The 24,682-nt window shown below is 39.9% G+C and overlaps 1 protein-coding gene across 3 annotated transcripts in view; it reads right to left on the reverse strand.

The window, feature by feature from the left end:
• Positions 1-23,654, reverse strand: part of ZBTB20 (zinc finger and BTB domain containing 20) — a 502,167-nt gene extending 478,513 nt beyond the window's left edge. The window contains exon 1 of one of the 3 annotated variants that reach the window (XM_027653327.1): positions 23,610-23,654. The gene's annotated coding sequence lies outside the window, so the exon portion shown is untranslated. Of the gene's footprint in view, positions 1-7,347; positions 7,423-15,353; positions 15,413-23,609 lie in introns of those variants that run through there. The other 2 variants (XM_027653324.1, XM_027653323.1) reach the window with 2 other exon arrangements.
• Positions 23,655-24,682: the final 1,028 nt, after the last annotated feature.

The raw sequence follows: 24,682 nt of genomic DNA on the forward strand, positions 1-24,682 counted from the left end.
GCAAATGTAATGAGAAAGATGCCAATTAAAAAAGCACAAGAGTCCTGCAGCGTGGCAGGCTGATTCAAATTAGATACCTGTATGAAGTGATTAAAAATAGGTTTTTTAAACCTGAAGATTACAGGAGGACAGTACATTTGATTTCCATCAGCAGGGGCCAGTAAAAAATGTAGAAGGACCACACAAAGCTCTTTATCCCTGCAAATTTACTGGTGATGATGTTGAGGATAGAAAGGGAGAAATACAGTGTACTTCTGGTGCCTTTCAATATGCAAAGAATCTCAATTGTTCTCCCATTTCAGCAGCCACTACTTACTGCCAGACCTCCAAATAAGTAATACTTTTCTTTAGCAACTGTGATCCATCATTCTGTAGTTCAGGTGCACATAATCATTAACAAATCAAATCTCACAACTTCCTTTGGCAAAAAAACTACTGTCATTCTCATTTTACAAATAGTAAAAAATAAAAGGAAAAAGTTCATCACTCTGTTGAGAATAGGAGTGAGATTGGGATGTCAGCCTTTCCTGATCAGAAGTTCAGGCTATGTTGCCTTTATGGATCAGTCTCTCAGACAGCCCAATTGATTGGCAAGACTGGGACACACTTACTGAACCAGAACTGGCTTTTCTAATCTTGTTTGTTTGGGTATTTTTAATCTGAGAATGTCCTGAATAATAAGTCAGATGCAAAGCAGATATGTCTCCAACAGTTTCAATAGTTTTGTGTAAATCTGTCTGCAATAGTATGTACCAAGTACCATAAATGCCCACTTTCCTTTATGATGACACGACCTGCACTTAAGTAAAGGAACACTTTGCACAATGACTGTTCCCCTTGCACAAAGGCTGCAAAATGGTGTTTCTGTTGCATAATCATCCCATCTCAGATACAACAGTGCTGCATTGCTCTAGTACTGTGGTGGGTATTACTGCTACATCAGTAAATTGTGACAGTGAGATCTGGCAACATAATAAATTTTGTCCCAGCAGGGCCAATCCCTTGCTTCTATACTCATCAACACTGGTGTATATCAATCACCACCTACAGGGATGAGAGTCCTCTTCAGCTCCAGAAGACCAGTATTGTACCAGCATATCACTTTCCAATTCAAAAACCAAAACCATACAAAAAGTTCTCATACATACGTGCACACACACTTGGGATGTTCACTTGTTCAGCTTTCTGTCCTGAGTGTGTAGATTGTGTTGCAATTATTTAACACTTGAGGTGCAGTTACATGCAGCCTTGGCTATATGTGTGTTCATCCTCCCCACTTACACAGAGCTGGGATATTACCTTTATTTGCATCAGCAGGCCATTTGTGACCAATTTAGCTGTTGAGCTAACGTGCAAGGCCCTCATGCAAGCTGTGGAGTTACAATGAAGTTGGATCTTGTTACATAGCCTACTGCATTGTATGGTGCACCCTCTGTTGTATAACTATATGGTTCCCAAAGGTTATCTCTAATTTCATTATAAAGAGTCATGTTGCAGTTCAGTCAACGTTTAAGGACTAGAAATTTGATTATTTACTTATGCAAATCCATGCTGAATCCATCCCAAACTGGACAACAAATTGTAAAAAATAGTTTTACCATCTGAAAGGAGCTTTGGTAACAAACGAGTCAAGATGCACATTCATCACTCTCTTCTACCAGATAACTAGGATGACTATAAGAGATTTCTATTTTTGTCCCTGAAAGTTAGGGAGCGTGCAGAGGATTTGATTGCTGTCATAATGATTGCTGGCTATGACATGAACTGCAGTGAAAATTCTGAAGCTCAAGGTGGCCAATACTTCTACTTTTACCCTCTTTAAACAGTAGGGGAAAAATAGCCAACAAACCAAACCAAACTTCTGCAACTCTACTGATTGTTGTAGCAGTTGAAATGCACAAAGTTTATTATGAATGAAGATCTGATCTAGATGGGAAAAAAAGTGAGACACATCACTAGCAATATTTTGGAAGCTGTTATTTTACCCTTTGGGTGCAACTGAATATTTTCATAAGCCTATCAGCATGAATCCATTCTACCTGGAAAATATTTATGTCAGCATTTTCAAAGGTGCTACTCCTTCAAGAGGTAATTATCTCCTAGTTTAGAATATCACATCTGAGAGTACTGTGCCTCAAATGAATAGCCACTTCTGGAAAAATAAAACCAAAAATGCAGTCTATGTACATCAGATTTACAAAGACAGAAATTTCATACTTTTATTTGATTGACTATACATGAAGTGGACAAAAAACTCCTCTACAGAAAAGAAACAAACAGTATTGAAACTTCAAACATCCAAAAACTCTTCAGTAGGCTCTAAAAGTTACATGATTATCTTAAAAGCCAGGGATTTTTTTTTATCTCTATTATGATCAGAAGTACTTTTTAAGCTTTTTTTATGCAATTACTAAAACTAGAGATTTCTTTACTTATTTTCTTAAAGCTAAGCCTCTATGACCAAAAAATAAAAATAAATCTCAGCATTTACAATAATGCTGGAATATTTGAAAGGGGCAACACTAAGCGCCGTTATTCATCTAATACTTCACCATGACATCCCTTCAGTGGATGTAGGATTATTTTTCTCAAATACAGTCATTGTGAGAAAGTTCCTCTATGAGATTTTTCTTCATGTGTTCTAGGCAAGGGTGAACCAATGCATTTACCAGGCAGACTGAAGTTGTAACTTACTAAAAAGGCTGGACTTTTGCTCAGACCTCATAGGCTTGTGTCTCACTTTGAAGCAGTTCACCCCGAAATTTCATTGTAGGACCCAGTGTCAGTTGGCCCAAATTCCTGCTAAATCCGCACATTTAGTGTTTCTGGATATATGCCCCTAAAATCCCACTGCCATCTAATAGAAAACATAAAGCACAGGGACTTGGGGGCATTTAGGCCAATTGGCTTTGACCTGTGAGTATAAAAAAGTGCCTGATTCTGTTGTGGGGCAAGATAAATATTATGAGACCGTGCAGTAAAAAATAGAAGCGAGTAAAACATCAAGCAAAGGTTTATCCTTGATAGCCTAAGAAGCCCACTCCAGTAATAAATGTAACCACTGACCTCTGTGCACAGGAAACACTACGAAGGATGTAACCATTTTACTAGCAGTAATGCCACCAAAATTATGTATAAAAGTTTCACTTCTACAAACCTTGAGTTTGTGTAGACCACCTCAGGGGGATTATTTTTGTGTCTATGTGGGTAGGATTCATCAGCTTTTGAAACATTTAATAAAAGATGTTTCTGAAGAATAAAAAATAAGATACACTAGATGTAATAAAGAAAAGGAATGTCAAGGTCTGATTTTTTTTTTTTTTTAAACTTTATATAAGCTAAGTTCCATTAGAAAAACTAGGCAAGACTGGTTCCAATTAGTCTTTTAGCTTTAGCCTAAAGGAGAATATTTTTTATAAGGTGAACACAGTTTGCTCAGCTGTTTTAAAGGACACATTTAGAGTGCATTTCTTTTCCTGAAATATTAATTGAAATTCATTTTGTAAGGAAAAGATGAGAGAGTTTATTATTTAAAGCCAAAAAATTAAAAGCAAAAAGTTGTATTAACTGAAAATTAAGCCTCAGGTCTTATTTTACACAAGAACAGAGATAAGAGCCTTTCTTTCAATCAGACCTATCAAAAATTGGAAGATCTAGTGAGGTTAGTGGTGGTGTAAGTCAGATAAAAATGAGCTTCGGTATCCTATAGACAAACAACCCTTTTATTTTGCCTGTATTTGAACAAAAGGGTCTTTCATTTCAGAACTAGAACATACAGAACAAGGTGACATAATATTTTCAAAATGATATAATAGAAACAAAGTGTACCAACTTCAGTGTTACTCTTCAGTCAGGTTTTGTAATGAGCCCAAGTCAGATACTCATTTTGTAATGAGCCCAAGCCCTTTATGGTCAAAGAGATGTTTTTCTATGACTTTCTTTGCAATTATTAGCTAGGACTGTAATATTTGGTATTGCTACCAGGATTATCTATGATTATATAATGAAGGATCCCCTTTGTAATATCTGTGCAATTACACATAATTAAGTTTGTCAGAGGAACGTTAATTTCCTGATTTTTGAGTAAATAAAGAATCAATGTTAACATTGCACTAATCAGTACTAACTAATGTTTAATTTGTTTTGTTTCAAAATCAGAGGTCACATTGCGAAACCATTTGATAGTATGCAACAAAAGAACTCAACAAAATAAACAGAAGTTGGAATAAAGATAACTTTATAGTAACAGGTATTTTGTTGTCCTACTGTTCCATTTGTTGAGTTGTCCTGAAGCCAACAAAATATTGGTAAGAATCAGGATACAAATATGACTTTAAGTACTCTCAGTTGTAGTCTTGGAATGAATCGACATTTGTTTTTACCACACTGTGATAACATCACAGATGTTAGAATCATAAATGCCTGTATACATTTAAGCTTTCTGTTTCAGAAACAAAGGTACTACCACAACAGCTAAAGTCTCACTAGCTGCAGTAGACCATTTGTGGGGCAGGCACCAAGCAAGAGATGAAAATCATGTCTGAGAAAAATCCCATATAAATATTGAGCTATACATCACCCATCCATCCAGCCGAGTAAGTAAATGAGTTTCAACCTGAAATTCCTAGGGATTCCTGTAGTAAAGTTGCAACATACCATACAAATTCTCTGGGGATTCTCAGATATGGGCTTATGGAGGCAAACTGTGAGTGAGCTGTTGATGGCTATCTGGTGCAACACAGCTGTTGTCAGTCAAGAGAACTGGGATTGGCTGTTCAGGCGCCACATCCAGCTCATGCAAGCATCTAGTGCCCACTGTTTAAAAAAAGGTACAAAACAGGTTTGTAATAAAGAGAATTTATGGGGCATTACTCTCCCAAACTGCTGTTTCTATAAACAATACTCTGGGCTCAGAGTATCAAGATGTGACAATGCTGAAGGTCTCCATAACAGGATTCTCTCCTTTATTTTTCCTGTCTTATTTCTTGAAAAAAAACCACACAAACAAACAAAAAAAAAACAAAACCAAAAACAGTAAAGCAGTAAATAGTTTCTCCATTTAAATGAATATCAATAGTCTTAGGAGTCAACACTGCATCAGACATCCAAGACTTCTTGTATTAGGAGACTGACTGGAAATAAACAAGTGTCAGTTCACATCTGATGCAATCTTTAATTAGAACTTCACAGTCAAGTAGGCTACAAGCTTTTCACATCCTAAATTAAAGCTGTACTTTTGGAGCACAAGAAGTCAACCACCAGGGAACAAAAGCACCAGTTTACCACACTGCTAAAAGTCAACTCGGTCACACCCCTGTTTCAAAATATGAAGATAATTGGTAAAGTACATCATTTTCTGGAGCAGACACAACATAACAGTTTCTGTGAACTTTTGGTGTTAGGTATTTAATGATGTGCAAGTTCTTTGGGATAACTACAGGCTACTCCTGTGAGAAAAGTTATGTGCAAGACAAATAAAACCCAAAAATTGATTTACAGGTGCTACCCACGTGCATGTTACAGCACTATGCACAGATCTCAAAGCTTAAGATTATCCATCCCTATCTACAACAAGAGTTCACTTTCAGACAAATGAGAACACTTGCTTCACAATAGCTCAAAGGTGTTCAAATCCCTGCAAGATACTAACACTTTATTCCATTCATTTTAATGGAAAATAGATGTCCAAATTCCCAAAGACAGCCCTTTTACCACTGGGTCCAAAGAAACAGATTACTTGAAAATATCTTTTTATCACAAGAGAAGACAGGAAAAAAAATTCCAATTAAAATTGATGGAATTGATCAAAGAATAAAAGCCATCAAGGAACAAGACGGGCAAAATGGGGAATAAAATAAGGGAAAAGTGCATAAAGTTATCTCATTCTCCTCAAGGATTATAAAAAACTTCCTACTAGAGTAAAAGAAGATATTTCCAGTTTGTTTTCTAACAGCTAAAAAGAATGTAAATTAAAGGCTAGGAACCATATTGAAAACTGTGGCAAAGGCAGACCATAAAGCTGGAAGTCAAACTTTGTACCTTGAATTACTCCATTGTCACAACTAAATGGCCAGAAAGCACTTCACTGTTTTAGGAGTAGCCATAAGCACCTCTAACATCACAGATTTGCCTTTAAACTGAAGTTTTTTCTGCTAAAAACAAATTCCTGGTTAATACTGCTTGGGCTAAAAAAGAATTTCCTATAGCTGCAGCCCTTAGGCTTATCATAGAAATCTGTATATGTCTGGGAAGATCTGTGGATTGTGGCATGTAATTAAAAAACAGTACAGTAAAAAACACTGTTTCTTTGCAGCCTTAACCCTGCTCCTCTTAGCACACCTCCATACTCCAACTCCTTCCTGTTAACTTAGTCTTTCAGTCCTTGGTTATCTCATGTGCACTAAAGACTAGATCAACTAGTCTATTAAACTATTAAACTAATAGCTAGGTTTCCCTTTAACAGAACTAAATCTAAGATTGCACAGAGAAGGGAATCATAAAATCACAGAATGGTTTGAGTTGGAAGGGACCTTAAAGATCATCTAGTTCCAACCACCTGCCATGGGCAGGGACACCTTCCACTAGACCCAGTTGTTCAAAGCGTCACCCAACCTGGCCTTGAACACTCCTGGCACATAGATGTATACTACTTTGCAGCCATGACAGAGATTGAAAACAAACAAACAAAAAAACCCCAAAACAAAACAAAAAACAAGTCAACAAACAAATAAAACAGAGGCAAAAAATGCAATAACCTATAAAGGACCACTAAATATGACAAATCTGAACAAAAGCAGCACAAATTGTACGGTATTGGTAAATTAGCATATTTTAGAGAGATGCTCCCCATGGCTTTTAGAGAGATACTCCCCATGCCCTCCCATTTAAACACCAAACCAAAACTCACACAGATATGATTGATGGGATAGAGACCTGACAGACAAAGCTAGGGATAGTTTCAAAAGCAGAAACACATTTGACCCAAGATGTCAGCCCCTCACAATAGACCCAGAGAAGATGTTATTACATTTTGCTGCGGGGGTTGCTTATATCTAGTTTGGTCAAGAGTCCATGAGACATGATACCTGTATTACAATGTCAGATACAGGAACAATCCAGTGGTATTTTTCTATTAGTCCTGACTCTTCAGGATCTGACACTTAGAAATGTTTATGTGAAAATAACAAAGAATAGGAACAGGTGATGTTTGAAAAATTAGGCTCAAATTTCTATTGGTAAATAAGAAATTTAAACATTCTAAAACTCAACGGGAAAGTGACAAGAGTACAATGATTTCTGTCCCTCATAAAAGACAGCAAAAATGTACACTTTAGCCTTTCTACTTACATGGAGAATAAGCAATGCTTTCAGGGCCTGATGAGAGAGGTGCTGCTAGTTGATGGAATAATTTTTCATCTGATGCTAAAAAGAAAGTAATAAATGAAACGAGTTTTGAACATGAGCTTACAATACTTTTAGTATCTAAAACCTGCTATTAAGTGGTCTGAGTATTCTATAACAAGGGTCTAACAAAAGCCAGTGTTCTCACTTAGGTTTTCTGTCCTAACTGTTAAATCCAGGCTGCAGGCTTCTTGCTCTACTATTATTATTAAAGTTACCAGTGTTAAAAACTGGAGTGTAATGGCTAACACACATAAAAATATTCATTTATCTGACTTCAAGAGAAGTTGAACGCAACAAGTGTATGCATGTACCAAAGGAATACAAACCCCGAGATAATTCTTTAACAGTATAGTGTAGGCATTATCAAAAATTGTTCAAGAATAAGTTGGGATGAATTCATATCCATCTCAAAAAGTGCAGACAATTCATTTTTGCAGACACTTCAAGATGAGATTTCTTTTAAGTGAAACTACTGAAGCAGGACTCTGATGAGTTTGATGATTCTGAAAGTGAGATGTTTTAATGCTATCATTATCATTATTAAATGTAGCTGTAATGATGATTTAAATGTGTTCCAAACCTCCTAGATGCTCTTCAACATTAGACACCTTTGTGTTTTGAAGTCCCAGAAATACGCTTATTACTTGATTATGCTATATAGAAAATCTCTGCTTAACAAGACAGATGCAACCTTATTTTTTCTTAATGATATTGCCTTCAGTGGAATACAAAAGAAGCAATTGATAGCAATGATTGAAACATTTCTTTAAGAGACTTGTAAATTCAGCTGTCCACTACAAGAATCTCCAAGAGAAGAAACAGGGAGATAGTAAAAGAAAAAGTAACAGCTTTGAACAGTGACATTAGTGTAGGTTTGCTGTCTGAACATGACAAATTATCTCCCAATGGCCACAAGCTTATGGACAATGAAATGTATGTCCTTGTTTGCTGCTATTAATTCTGTACCAAAATGAAAATCACAAATTTTTGTGCGGTGTTACCGAAGATACCATCCAACAACCAAGAGTGATACATGAGAAAGGTGTCTTTGCTCTTTGGTTAGACAACAAAAACAAAAATCAAAACAGGAATGTTTAAAACTATTTCTTCTGCCTCTGAAACACAGCTGCTCAGTGCTGTATTGCAGCCACACTGAGTGAAAAACTAACAGCCAAACTTTTCCAAAACTGTACTATAGAGCCTAAAGACAAAAATCACTCTGCTATCACCAGCAGGCTGCCTAAATGGTATGAAGAAGGTTAACCTGAGTGAAAAAGTGCCTCTGGTTCTCAGAGACACTTGGTGTTCCTCTCAGGAACATGTACCTCTGCGTTTGCATCAACAAGTGTCTTGAAATTTGCACTGAGAACAAGAAGGACTTTGATCAAAAAATAGCACACATTTTTCTCTGCAAGGAACTTTACAGAGAGGTACTAAATTTACAAAAGCAGCTGAAAGAGGTTTCAGAGGGACTTGACAGATTACAGGCTGATGACACTACTGTTACAGCCTCAGTGGAAATGTGGTTTGATCTAATTAACAACAAAGAACTAGAACCACTGAAGAATAGAATTAAAAAATTATTCAAAGACTCTTGGAAGCTTTCCATTTCATAGCCACCAGGACTGATTTGAAATACAGAGGGATGGGATTAAACCCAGGGTAGGACGTCAAGGTTGGGACAGGTACTGAACATATTCTAGATATCTCAAATCTTCTAAGATTAAAAACTGAAGATCTATATTTTGCCCTAAATATGCAATTAAAAATGGATTTGATTGAATACAATTAATTTAGTCATGCAGGTGGAAAATACAGACGTTAAATTAAGGCAGACAAGATGGCTGAACTTAGAAATTATGGATTTTAGAACAGATGCATTGCTGTCCAGCCAACTCAGCATCACTTTTTACACATTTTTAGTTTATTCATATCACTTGCATTGAAACTGTGTAACAGCATAGGTGCTAAAATCAAAGAATCTGGTGAAGTGCACCAATATGCAGAGTTAGATATAAAGCCTCATAGACCTAAATTTTTCACAGGCTACAGAGACCACGAAGATGTTCTTGTTTTTTAAGTACGCTTTGCATTTTAGGTAACTTGTGTCCAAGGAATAAATATGCTTATAAAATACTCAATGTCATTTGCATGCACTGTTTCAGTGGATAAAATGCTACGTTTGTGTTTTCTGCAAGAGGCTTTTGCAGAAAAAAAAAAAAAAGTCATACTGCGGAGAAAATTCAACTTTGATATGTTGGCTGCTGTTTCCACATACAAATTTTCTCTCCACACCCAATAGAGAACACATACCTCAGCTAAACAATTGTGAGCATCTGTTAGCTATGCCAATATCCTGTGGAAAGTATCAAAAGTCTTTAACTTTTTTTTTAACTGAGAGAACCACATAACTAAGAAAGTTTTTGCTTGAGAATTCCAAGTCAGATTTGGGATTACTGTATTTCCCTCTTAGGGAAGTTGTATGATTATTAATCTTATAATTAAAAAAGTAGAAGTTAATGAGGAAACATGTTAACGTCAGATGATTTACGTGCCTATTAATAATAAAAGTGTATTGGGAAAAAAAAAGGGGGAAAGGAAAAACCCATTGTGCAATCCAGTTCTGATGAAATGCTGGACAATTTTGAGACTGATAAAGTGAGTCACTGCCAACTGACTCAGCATGACAACGGGAGTTCATTGTTGCCTTCGGACCGAAGGAAGCAAGCAGACAGTTGGTTCAAACTGGATTTATTCTTTCACTAAAATGTGCTCTTCCCACCATCTTCTTTTTCTTCTTTCACGTCTTCCATCAGACCCTCTAGTGTCTCCAGTACATACTGCATTTATTAAGCCTTGCAATATTCAGCTAGCATTGGATACAACACACATCAAGCCCTCAGATGCAGCATGTTACAAAATTAACTTAAAAGGCTGGAATGCAGCTCCATTTTTAAGTCCCAGTATATTTATATTTCACATATGGTTTTCGCTAGGCTATTCACAGGGGGGACTATAAAGCATCTCAACATGTGAGGTACTCTTGTAAACCTCACTATGTCCTCAGTTGCACTTAGTGTCCTCAGGCATGGGGGATGTTGTACTGCAAGCATTAATATGTATATAAGTGCTGCTTTTTACATCCACATTTCCCCCTCCCTGCTTGTAAGTTTGGTAACAGCGGGATGGCTGAATTCAGCTCAAAAAATGGAATTCCTCTTTGTCTCCAAGGCTTTCCAAACATTACCTTCTGCCAGTCACTGCAACTTCCCCGGGCACCTTCTGAATTTTACAAAACTAAGAGAGCTCATGGGACTCAGGACCCTTCATAGTCTGGGCAACAGAACTAAACAAAATATACTGCCCCCCTCCTTGAAACCTCTCAGCTGTATGAGAAAGGTTTACTTTAATATTGCAATAAGGTGGATTTACATTGTTAATGTACACAAGAGAAAGGTTCACCTGTTGCATAACATTGTATAAAGGGTACAGAATAGTGTTAGAAAATCTAGTTTGTGGCTCTTTACCTTCAATACACTCAAATCTCCATCTCATCATTCATTATTCTCTCCTTCTCTCATTAAAGATGCTTCTCCTGAAGTCTGTCTGAAATGTGAAAGTGACTTTTTGTTTTTTCTTTGCTTTACTAGTCTTATCAGTCTTAGAAGTTTATTGATTTAACTGTAGCTTATGAAAGGCTCCTAGAAATAAAATTAAATTATTTTTGAAAAGAAACAAGCAACAAGAAAGGTCCAAACTTGTTCAAGCAGCTAAAGCATACTCAGCCATTATAATTTTTTTAAATGCATATTTTATCAACAGGAACTATGCCACATCAAAAATTATCATGCCGGGTGAAAGAAACTCCTCACAACTGAAGGAAAGATTGGTATTCAGCAAATGGGTTATATTCAACTTGAATACAGACAGCTTGGCAGGTGACTTGAACTCAACATCTCTAAATATGAGTTTATCCATCAGTGCAAGAGGCTACTGATGCTTCCCTATTTCAGAAGGGTGCATTAAAAGCTTAATTAATTGTTCATAAAGAACTCAGATTCTCAGATGAGAAGCATCAGAGAACACCAAAGTATTATTAATCTCAGGTGCCAAAAAATTATCCCTGCTCTTGCATGAAACAGGTCTGAATATGGCAGCAATATCCCCAGTTCAGTTTGCAAATGGTGAGAGTTATCCAAGTAAAATAAATGTCTGGCCATCAGAGTAAACAAAGACATCATTTTACGAGTCCAATCTAAATTGTAGAGATAATCAATATGAGAATAGCAGTGCCCACAATGAAACCTGTATTAATTATGAAGAGAGTTTATGAAAGAAATTAATCATTATTATGGAGTTCGCTGTAGGAATTTAATAGCATGAGCCAATTCTACATGACTCTTATGATGCTTGAGGTCAAATATGCTGAGTTTGAAATAAACTTTAATCTACTCTGAACTAACTTTGTATAAAAAAAGAAAGCTTCTCATAAGTTCCACATTACTGCCCAAAATAACAAATCTATTCTACCCCATAAGTGTGTGTGGTCTGATATGCCATCCTGAAAATAGATTCTAATGTCTCTATTCCCTCTCTTCTTTTTGTTTGTTTTGTTCTGGATTTTTTTAGATTGGTGCTATAGGAAAATTATATACACTGATTACAAGAGAAAATTAGATATGAGAGACGGGCAATATATTTTTAAGCTTACTTCGGTGTTTTTTTTTTCCTTAAGTAACCACTCTTCCAAAATAAACACAGAAATGTTTATGGAAATAAAGAAACAAATTATAACAATTTTAGGTAGCATACCGCAGTCAAATAAATACCATTTTCTAATAAAACAAACTGGGAGAAAGCCTAATAGAACTTAACCCATACTAACCAAAACAGCAGCTCAGGGGACTTTCTGTTCCAGAATCAAAGCTGTTCTTGAGAACTTAAGATTCATATTAATTGATCAACTTCAGTATTAATCAGTTAGTCCCTTTTGTAAGATTATAAAATCTCTGGGGAGAGGCTATGACTGGGAGTGTTGAAAATGCCCAGTGTGGGCTTAATTCCACCTCCAGTCCAGTCCAGTCCTGATTGTTTGCAAAAGCAGAAGAGCAAGACTGATGGTGAGAGCTTCTGAAATGCCTATCCTTTGTATTTATTTGTTTTTGTGAAGTTCATCTTAAAACAAATAAAACCAGGAAGACGGAAGTAATGAGCCCATCTAATTACTCTGAAGTCCATGCATGGCAAGAACTCCATGAATCAGAATTTGATAGAGAATTCTTGGGAGATTTCTTGTTTGGGGTACTTCTGAGCATATGTGTGGGGTGTTTGTGAGGGGAAGGAGGGCAAAGCCCTGGGATACAGCCAGGATGAAGGGGTTTGCTACCCCTACAAGTGCACAGAGAGAGGCAGCAGAAGTGGTATCTTCTTGCTTTTGCAAAATGCAGGATTAGCCATTTTGGAGACTCCTAATAATGTATGCAAAGCTTACAATATGGTCAATAACAATTAGGTGTGCAAGAGGAAGAACAAACCCTTAAAATTTTACAAGAACAAACGGTCTTCAACTAAAAGAGTCAAAAAGAGCTCAGTGTGAATATTTCTGTTTCCTTTGTTGATGCTGTAGGATTTCTTTGTAGCTGTACAGTTCTGCTTGCTAAAATCCTCTTGGCAACTACAGACTTCCTTACTTCTGATCTCATCACACACAGATGGCTAAGGCTTGTAAAATATTATTAGGGGACGTGTTGGAGTGGCCTGAACACAGGTCACTCCAGCAGTGTAATTTGACTCTCACAATTTCTCCAGATTTGTATAACCTCGAGTTCTGCCAGTGTTTCCCAAACTGCAAAATGGGAAGGGAGTCTACCTCCTCATGAAGTGATGAGAATGTGTGAGTTAATATACATACAACTCTATATAAAAGGAAAAGTGTTACTGCTATTTGGGGAGAGTAAGATAGGGTCATGTGGACTTCAGTTTTATTCTCTTCTCTGAAACAAACACCGACACAGATATAAATAGCGCCCGTAGAAAAGCAAGGGATGAACTTCTGCTTGTTTTTTTAACAAGTTGTAGCTTTTGCATTTAAAGTCTGTTTAGAAGAGATCTGAATAGTTTAATAATTAAAGCAAAGATCTTTAATTCTAAAAGTATTACATTTACCAGAGTGGATTTTTTTTTCCAGTGGTGTCATAAATTCACAGTATTTACCCACCAGTTCTGGTTTTCATAACAAGACTGTGGTTTTTATTTTGATCGCTGGTTAATTTATTGCTGCAGCACATCATTTTGCTTTTCTTTTGGAGGTTCTGAGGAAAAGTAATTCTTTACAGACACTGTTCAGATGGTATTTTTCAATTAAAAATACTTAAAGCAGAAAGGAACGATTGTCTGGTGGGGGACTGAAGATCAGAGTTCAATGCTTGGCTCTACAATAGACTCCCTGGGGAAATTTTCAAAGGCACAAATGGCAGGTTGGCACATCACTCTCATACTTGCTTTAGTGGGAGTTAGTTGCCTCTGAAAACCTCTATTTCCTTTCCCTAGATTATCCCGATCAAGTCACCTATTTTTTCTCTGTTCCTTGGTCTGCAACCACAACAGTGGAAATTCTAACATTTTGTTTCCCTCACCTTTCTCCCGACTTGCCTTATTAACTATAAGCTTCCTGAGGTTTTACAGTATGTAAAATACTCAGCGCCGGTGGATGGGGCACTGATCTCATCTGGAATTCCCTAGTTTCTGTTAGAATACACACATGCAAATAACACTAATTGTAATTGGGAATCTGGAGTTAGCATTCTTATCATATCAACTCCAGGTTATTGTGCCGCACTGCCTTGGCAAAAAGCATCAGATCATCAGCCCAAGCGAATGGGATCCACAGAACAGGTGCAGGACAGCAAGATTGGGTAAATTGGTACCAAGACGACCCATTCATCAAAAATGAGGGATTATTAACCCTCTTCATCCCAGTCCTTTGTTTTTTTGGTAACTTCACTTTAAGCCAACCTGCTCCATTTAAGTAGACATCCTTTGACCAAAATGTTACATTTTACTGGAACTAAAAGCAAAGCCTTAACAAATGGCCACAAAGGCTTTCAGAAAACAAATCATGAACCTGAGTATTCATTTGCACCATGAGAGTACAAGTACTCATCCACTGTGGTAACAAAAACAGATCAATCTTATTTATCTTGCAAGACAATTTTTATTTTCAAATGACAAGTGTAAATTTCCCAAAAATGTGACACATGGAACCACTTAAAGGGAGTGAATGACAATATACTGAATAAATGTGCGTGACAAGTAAAATCAAGAAAATGTTGATCTGTACTTGTTTATCCAAAAAGTGGAGTGCCCCACAGAATTATTCCAATAAAACTAATAATTATTTTTTCCTACTTTACTGAACTTAAATGCATTGTGACCACCAGTAAAAATAAAAACCAATTCATATTCCATGTGCACTCATTAATTATCTACTGTCCTACCAGGAATTACCATGTTTGCCAAATGAGATGAGGCTAGTGCTCATTATATTCCAGAACACCACCACTGAGCAATGACGTCTTTCAGATACCCACTACTAGTTAAACTAGGCTTTTTATTTTTGTCCTATTGCATAAATTATTTTCCAAGCCATTCATCTTTCTCAATGATCTCTTTATGGCTGTAACCAAGACCCTAAGTTTTATAGGCATTTTTTTTCCCCTCAAGTTAACGCAGCTAAAGCCAGCAGCATTACAGTAGAAATTATTTTTTATATAATATATTCATAAGACTAACACATATCTTTATGTGCTAGGCACATCCTCCATTTCTTTCTGCATCATTCAATATGTATCCTCTATGCAATCAGTCCAGTATGCAATGCAAGACAGAATTCCTACAGTAGATGTAAATAATTCACAAAAGTTTGTGACTCCTCAGGGAGATTTACTCACAGATCACCTGTTCACAGAGTTTAAAGAGATGTCAGAAGAATTCCAGGATTATTACAGACCAACGATGGGGAAAGTTACAACAAAGTATCCGTATTCTTACAGCGTAGAACTGAAACTGGCTTTGATTTTGGGTACATTAGCAAACTTCAAAAGGATTGGTCTAAATCTGCCAGGGGAGGAATGTTGTTTGATTGCATCATGTACTGGGATGCTGCTGCAGTCGGATCCAGAAAGAATGACGCATCACAGTCTGACATGGCTCTGATAATAGATAAGTAAACCGTAGGATTGCCAAATGAAGAGGTCAAAAAAAATCCCAACAAAAACAAAAGAGCTGATAAAGCAAATTACACCAACAGAATTTGCAGTGCAACATGAACAAAAGAAACCCAAACAAACCCCATTCCTATTACTGATGGGATGCCCCTGTGTCCCACATGGCATCATTGCAAACTGATTCTGCACAGAGTGAGAAAGACACAAGCCCATAGTTCTCCAGTAACATCAGCCCACACAGAATACCACCACTTGCCAACTGAGAAACCTTGACCTACTGGCCATGTGCCTCCATTTCTGTCCTCCTGATCCACTAAATCAGTCCCGTCTTAAGGTAGGTTCATAGTCACGAGTGACGAAACCCAAAGCTTTTCTGTTTGCAACAATCATTGTATTTTCCTCCCAAAGACAAAGCATGCTAAGGACATTTTTTATATGTCCAGAGGCCAACAGCCTGTCACTCTCTTTACGCAGTGTACCACATGTATCTAGGACATAGAAAGGATTATTTAAAACTCTGAAGGAGACATTTATACCCACTACATTTCCAAAATAAGGATGGCACGTTGCTGAAATAACTTATTTAAAACTTTTTCTCAAGTACAGAGTGATAGAATTAGAGTAAAATCATCTAGAAGGGGTTGGAAACACTTTCTCATGAAGTCTTAAACATCACTTCAAGTGACATTAACTTCAGCTACATGTCCCATTGGAGAGCAAGTGTCAGCAAAGTAAATGCATTAGTTAAAGCTTAATAGTAGTTTGGTGTTCAATATCCTGAAATATTTAATATGTTTTTTCCCAAAGTAAACTGTTATTCAGTTTTAATGAAGACATTAACCTGCTTGATTTGTAAGCTCCTGTGGGAAGTCAGTCTAAAACACTGTCACAAGAGGTAGGCAGATGTAACAAGAGCTGTGACAGGAAATCAAGCACATTTTAAATGTTAAAAATGCAGCCAGACAATGTCTCAATATGCTCTTGTTTTCTTTTAGTTTTGTTTATTTTTTTGGTAATGCGATTTCTGCCTTTTAAAAGACGCCAATTAAGGCTGGCTATAACGTAGTCTGAAGGTAACTGTGGGTACTGAAGTCTATGTGAGTCCTCACCAACTATTTTGTAAACAAGACGTGGTAGAATACAAACTAAAAAAAAAAAAGTTTGGATCAGATTCTGAACTTCAAAACACTTTGCAGTTTCCAGCATTGTGGGATGACAGCTTTAAACTGGAATCCACTGTTAGACTTTTAGTCACAGTTTGAATTTTCTAGATTGACTTTGAATACAGTCTACGCTTCATGGGAACAGCCGGTCTTGTGAGTTTTCAGCTTGAAATGATAGTGATATAACAAGATGAGCAAAAATGGTGAGACCCCAAGCAATTAAGGTGGGTGTGTACTCTTCCTGAAATGCATATTGGTGGTTTGACAAGGGAGACAAGCTGGCTGCTTTGTTTCACAGTAGCTGTGTTTAGTTCATGCTGTCAAGCGTGGATTCTGACACTTAACAGTATTAATATTGCTATTTCTATTGATATAATTAGCACTTCTATAAATAATAGCTAAAGCTGCCATAGCTAAGTATATTACTGCAATCAGCACCATCAGGCCCTTCTTCGTTACACACCCTCCTGGAAATACAAGCTGATTGATCTCAACAAGAAGACAGCCAGCGAGCGACTCTGTTGATTCTAGCAGCCCAGCTAAGAGCAGCCACCACCATGTAGAAGACTCTCCTAAACAACTAGTTTGTATGTGTGAGACTAAAGTTTCTCACCAGTCTTGCACCTGCCAACGTTTGAATGCTATTTTCAGCCACATGATAAAAAAGCCCTCACACTGAGTTCAGTGGGTGTTATTCATACAGTACAATGGGGGAGAAGTCCTACAAATCGTTTTGGAGATAAACTAGACTCAACACTTAAACGCCATCTAAATAGCACAAAGCTTTTATTTATTTACTTGACAGCTATGAAACAGAAAATTTCTTAACAAAACATGTGTTGCTGCTTTTAACAGAAGAACAGCAGCACCTGCCATTTCAATCCCTGACTTCATTCTGTTACACTTAAAAATACTGAAGAATGACAACTTTTCTAGAGGCCCAAACTTCAGGCACTTCCAATTTGTTTCAAAGAACTTTGCTCTTGTTTCACTACACCTAAAAGCCATAACTTCTACATGAGTTTTGATAGTGTTCAGTATCTTCCTTGAGGTAGTTATGCTTAATGACTGCAACTTACAGCTTATAGCACCAGTGGGAGAGGGATGTGTACAGAACTAGTAGTGCTGGTGTTGGAAATAAAGCCTCAGGGTCTCAGAAGGTGCATGCAAAAATACAAGCAGTCAAAAATTCCAGTTTTGGAAACAGTGGGTATTTTCTTCTTTCTTCATCTTCCATAAAGTGATGTGGGTAAACACTGTACAAAGCTTTTCTGAAGGCCAATATTTACAGTGTCTGGAAATAGAAAGTGTTACGTATAAGAAAAGCAGCCTAGACGTCTGACTGGAGTTTGTTACAAAAATGCTGTAAAACTTCTACGTTCTTAAGCTTTAGTCAAATGGATGTGCTAAAGGCCGTAAGGGAAATTAAGTCATTTGTGTGTACAATTAGTATTGAGTGTGAGACGTGCACATTTTTGAATCCAGTAAGTTCTTAGAGAAACACTGCTTGCTAGCTGCAGTACTTGAAAACTTAAAATGGTAAAGAGGAGACTACAATTCCAAAGAAGTGTTGTACTCCTGTACTACTAATACAGCTCACTTTGTATGAGGCCAAAGCACTCACAGAGCACTATGTTTTTCAGTAGTATCAATGCCAAAATCATTCCTGTATAATTCCACTGATGTCACTTCAGTTATTTCAAAGAGGAAATTCATGTCTAAGCCACCTTCTGTTTTCTGATGCAAACCCAGAATAACTACACCAAAGTTTATAAAATTACTGGCATTGGTATTTATTGTCAAACCAAACAGTCAATGGAAAAACTGGCACCTACCATTTGAAATTATTACTTGAGATATTATTTATAACCCTGACAGCAGCATTTCGGAATTCTCCATGTACATACCTTTGCAAATATTTGTGATGACAGCACATGGTATTATTCCCGTTGTACAGATAGGAAACAAAGACTGAGCAATTTTCCCTAAAGTCAAATATGCTATTTGTGGCAGAGCAGAGAGCTTCATGATGCCCAAGTCTTAAGCCAGGAACCCAAAACAGTAAACAAGTACTCAGGCTTCAGCATGCTTTCGTGAAAACATAAGAAGCAATAACTGAGTTGGCCCCTATATTGGATTAAAAAATTAAGGAAAGAGGAAGGAGTAATTATTGCTTTGAATAAGCAGCTACAAGAACCAGAATCAGAACTTTCCCTTATGAGAAAATTTGATAAAAAAGTGTTGTATTTTGGTATTCCTTGAGGTATCTTTCCAAATATCTGGGAAAATGAGAGTAGAACCCGAGACCTACTGATATCAGTAAGCACAAAACAATCTACACTCCAAAATCTTTTTTTTTTTCTGCTCACCCTGATCAGGCAACAAACCTGGGACCTCTTGAAGCGACACAGACCTTCCAAAATCACCTCTGGTTGTGAAAAACAATCAATGGCAACTATTTTCTTTCGCTTCACAAATGCCCAATGATTCATCTCAATGTATACATGAAAATTAAAGAACTGAATTTTGATTTGCTCTGATACCCAAGATCAAGGGTCAGCATGCCTGTGTAAGGGTAAACAAGAAAAGTTTACTAAAAGCTGCCAATTTGAGACACTAATTTTTTTGTTTGTTTGTCAATACTGTAATGATTTGTACACACTTTCTGCAATAGCTCTTCAGAGAGCTTAAACTGCTGGTAAGATTTCTTGGGCAATTACCGATGAATTCTGCTTACTTAACATTAATCTCGTATTTTGAGCAAATTAAAAATAATTATTTTTCCCCATAGCATCTTCTACATTAATATCTGCAGTCACTCTGGAATCTTAATGAGCTAAACTCAGTAAGTTCTGTCCATACTTGGCTAGAGGACAGCCTTTTCCTTCAGGATACACATGCGATCATTTGGGAACAGTTTGCAAATCTAAAATTCCACCTCGCTTGAAGGGATTTACAGCCTCACATGACAAACTATACTGAACAATACCGAGGCCCTGTGAAAAATAAACAGAAAGAACACACTTATTTTCTAATACCAAGATGGAAATAGCAAGTCTTGAGGGCCGCCTGGAATTTGACCAAGGTTACCCAGCAAGGATCAAATCCTATTTGTCTTAGGCAGGCAGCCCTGCCGAAATCAAATAAGCCTACAGCACAGATCAGTATACTGAGGCTATGGTTTAACCTCTGCGGCATGTTATAAATCCTGTGCCATAAAATAGGTGCTATGGATTAATTTCTAATCCAAATTACAACTCCTCATTGAAGAGCTGAAAACCCAATTCCCCTCACAGATTTCCCTAACAAGGACAGGACCATGCTGAGATTTTTTAAGACTTCACTTATAAAATTTCGAACAAAACATTCTCCAGGATACTCAATTAATGCAGTGACAAATAAATCACACTGTTTGAGGTAACAGAAGAAATCATACACTATGACACACCATCTTTTTTTTTTTTTAATCTGCCTGCATACCTAGTCATTAATTTACCCAATAAATTAATTCCACAAGTGGCTCTCCGAGTCATCAGTTTGAATTATCAAGTTTCTGCTGTATTTCCAAAACAATGCCAGGCATGCATGTGCGTAGGAGGGATGGGACAATGAAGCCAATAGGTGCAGCTGTGGCCTGGGAGGCAGAAGGTCTGTTCAAACTCAGTCACTGACTGCTCTTTGACATTGGGAAGTCATTTCCGTGCTGTTTAATTCAGGGTCTTTCTACTACATAATATTTTAACAACAAAGCCACTCCCCAATGCTCAGAAGGCAGAGACAAGCCTTTATGAACTTTATGAAATCTTATTTTCCTCTGAAAATCAGAAATATAGAGGAGGGGGAAGGGGTGTGTGCAGCCAATCTGTTTGGATTTCTTGCCTTTGTATCTTCCCCATGTGTAAAACAGGAAATAATTCAACTTTCACAAAGCATCTTTATGCAAGTACAGGTGAAAGACCACCTCTATAAATTCAGATGATTGAATGAGCTAGCTTGTATCTTGTACATCTGGCACTGCCAGGATCTGAATTGTTCTCCTCTTTAGTCTGAATGTTGGCAACCCTGATTTTAAAGCTGGGGGCTTAGAGTTCCATTCCTAATGTTATAACATAGTAAGAGCAACCACGAAATCCTTGGCCAAAAGGATTTTTATTTTATTTTATTTTTGTGCTAACACAACAAACAAGGTACATTTTAAGACTCATAAACCATTTCATTTTGGAAGACACAAGGCATTCGTGTCTTTAACAACTGACTAGGCACAGATTCCCCATGCTATCAGAAAGTTTTTTTCTCCTAGAAATGAGGATTTTTAAAAAACACCTACAGATTAAATGATGAGATTTAAAATAATGCTAAAATTTTCTGTAATGCTCTTCCTGCATTACAAATGGACTATTAAATCAGTGAAGTGCCAATCAAATGCTTTTGTATTTTGAAAGAAAGGTTTAAATAACAAAAGCAGTTTTTCAGGCCTCTCTCTCCCTCAGTAGTCAGTGTCACCTATGCACTAATTACAACATATTTACTCGCTTTTCTAGTAAGATCACAATTGAATAGATTTTTCAGAACATGATTTTTAAGAAAAGTTGTAATCAGAGCCTTGTGGATTCTGGTTCTTATTAATCCAGCTTGTCTAAGAAAAATATAATATTGTGCAGTAAACTTCAAGATATATGAGAGGATTGAATAATAACAGCTCTGGATTCAGTCTCCAGCTTTAAAAATCAACTTGCTGCATGACCTCGGGTGAACCATTAATTAACTAGGGCCAAATCCTCTGTGGACTAAACACAATGGAACTAGCCAGTTTGTACAAGCCAAAGATCTGCCCCAAGTTTCCAGAAGTTTTGAATCGGGCTGGCCAAATACTGGAATTTTCATCCTATGAAAAAATGTTCAGTTCTGTTTCAGGGTAAGAAGTAAAGCTTCTCATGTCCTTTGTAGAATAAAAATTCCAAGCAATTCCTTTAAAGGGGGGAGAAAGGGGAAAAAAAACAAAAATAAAAAGGTGGAGGTCTCTGGGGAAGATTTTTTTAACCATGCTTTCTGCTTGCAAGCAGAAAGTAGAATCGACAGAAGTCTTCAAGGCAGGTAGCCATGAACCATCACTTTAATTTTCTGGTCAGAAAAATCAAACTTATTTTTTTTCCAGCAAAACTGGAATCTGCAGTTTTTCTGCAGAAAACTGCAACTTCACAAATACCACATTTTCCACTGGGATGGGAAGGATTCCTCCCAGTCAGCTCTAATATTGTGTACTCGTTGCATCCTGTGAAGACAGCCTAGCTGCTAAAAAAGCTCTTGCCTCTGAGGGTGGTTTGTGTGTGTGTGTGTGTGTGTGTGAGAGAGAGAGAGAGAGAGAGAGAGAAGGGTAACAATACTTTCGTATCATAGATTTATTTTTGTCTTGAGTTACCCATTCTTTTACAGCACCCCAAGATTCACACATGCTAAATGATTCTGCATTTCTACCACCTTAGCCCCGTAAATTCCAAAGACATCGTTTCTACATGGAGAGTACATCCCAGGCATTCAGAACGACCCAGGAAGGCGCTCGGATTTCAGAGCTGTGATACAGTAGCTGTAGACAACAACAGGTTTTATGGCGGTACTTTTCACTCCCAAATAATTACTCTGCAGAGAGAGCCCAGCTACAGGCTTCGCACGTTACTTCGCTTTACTAGGCAGCGACTCTTACTTTGTTACAATTTCCCATCTGCCGTCCAGCAAAGAGGATACAGGGCTGACACAGGAGGGCTTTTAACCTGGGTAACACCGACTGACTCCGCTGCAGAGGGAGGCAAAGTCTGGGAACACGGCCGGCGGTTCGGCGGCGCGTTTCCTCTCATCCAACATACCCATTTTCTTCGATTTACACCCGCGAGCCCCCTCCCCGCCGACGGGGCTAAAGAATCCCAGGAGCGGGTCCCTGCGAGGGGCGATGCCCGGCGCTGGAAGCACAAGGCACGGGAGGGGGGGAGCTTTTGGAGTCCCACTCGGGTGGGACCTGCCAGAGCCTCGGCCAGGAGCAGCGAGGAACAACTTATTTGCTCCACGAGCCTTCGGCCACGGCATAAAAAAATAAAATAAAATAAAATAAAATAAAAAAAAAAAGAAGCCGAGCTCTGCAGTGGGGGAGGACGAGCAGCTCCCACCCGACCCCGCATCCCGCAGGGCATCCCGGGCGGCGGCACCCGCACCGCCTCCATCCCGGGGGTCAGGCGGGGTCAGGCTGGAAGGGAACACAGCGGTTCATCGGGTCCGGCCTCCCTGCTCGAGCAGGGCCGTCCCAGAGCACAAGGATCCTGTGGCACACAGATCCTATGGCACAGGACCGCGTCCGGACGGCTCCGGGATCCCTGTCCCCTCCCCAGCCCTCGCGAACAAACAGGCGCCGCCAACTTTTCCCAGCGCCGCGGCCGGAGGAGAAGGAGGAGGAGAAGGAGGAGGAGGAGCAGCGGCGCGGGGGTGGGGGGGGATAAGCGGGGGGGTGGAATATCGGTGCCAACTCTCCCTCTCCGGCCGCGCGCCCTCGGGGGAGCGGCCCCGCCGGATGCCAAACTTTTTTTTCGGGACGGCGGAAAAAAACTCCGGGCGGCGGCGTGTGCGGGCTGTCCCCCCTCCCTCAACACGGGCTGTTCTCCCTCCCGGAGCAGGGTCTCTCTCTCTCTCTCTTTCCCCCTCCCTCTCTTGCGGGACGCGGGAGCCCCTCACCCCCCACCTACCCCGTCCCCTCACCCGCCCCGCCCCCCGTGGGCGTGTCCCGGCGCGGGCCCCGCCCCCGCCCGCGCGCTGACCCCGGAAGCGCCGGTACCTCTCTCATCTTCCCGCGCCCCCCGCGCGCGCCGCCGGCTCGCGGCACTTTCAGAGGCGGCCGCCGCCGCCCCGCGGGGGCCCCTCATTGGCCCCGGGCCCCCCCGCCCCGACGGGCCGCTCCCATTGGCTCCCAGGGCCGCCACTCACGGTCCGGCCCCGCCCCCCTCTGCGCCGCCGCCTGGGCCCGCCCCGCTCCTCGCGGCTCGGCGCTAATTCTCTATAGGCGAAACCGGCCCGCTACGCGCCGCTTCTATTGGAAGGTGTGAACGTCGGTCAAACCTCCGGCGCCTCTGATTGGCCGGATTTTAGAAAGCCAGCGGCCGCCCTCGCCGCTCGCGGGCTGTGATTGGCTCCACGGGGATGTCACTCTCTCCAGCGGCTGGGCGCCGATTAGTCGCCGCCAGGGCGCCCGCCCCGCAGTCAGCAGGTTCGGTTGCGCTCCCCCGCGCCCCGCCCCCCCCCGCCCGCTGCGCATTTTCTATTTCCCGCTTTATTTATTTATTTCCCTCCATAAACTTAAATGACCCCTTTGGGGGGCGGGGCCGGGGCGGGGCCGCGCGGGCGCGGGCGGCCAATGGGAGCGGGGGAGCGGGGCGGAGCCGCGGTGCTCCAGGCCAATGGGAGCGCAGCGGACGGGCCGCGCGCGGCCAATGGGGGGGCGTCCCCCTACCCGGAGTGCGCGGGGGGTCGCGGGGTGGGGGGGAACGGGGATGGGAAGGGGAACGAGGGGTCTGGAGGTTGTCCCGCGGGTGGGAGGAAGGGACACGTATAATCACTTCCTTTCTCGCAGGCCTGAGCCGCAGGAAAGCGCCCGCCCCACAGCCTGTCCCAGGCCGGTCTCGGCTGCTCATCCTGGGAAGCGGCGAGGGAAAGGCGTTTTCTCAGGAGTGCTCCAGTCCCTGCCATGGCCCTGGGACGCCTCGCCCCGGCACAGGGCGCTGTGGGACCTCTGTGCTTAGGGCTGAGACCCCCTCAGACAGAGCCAGCAGGTGTTTGTAGAGCAAAGGCTCATTTGCAAATGCTGGGTTTGCAGCCGAGTCCGATCCGAGGAGACCACGGGAATTCTCAGCC

This window comes from Corapipo altera, unplaced genomic scaffold (assembly GCF_003945725.1).
Source record: "Corapipo altera isolate COAL_440 unplaced genomic scaffold, ASM394572v1 61, whole genome shotgun sequence".
Classification (NCBI taxonomy): domain Eukaryota; kingdom Metazoa; phylum Chordata; class Aves; order Passeriformes; family Pipridae; genus Corapipo; species Corapipo altera.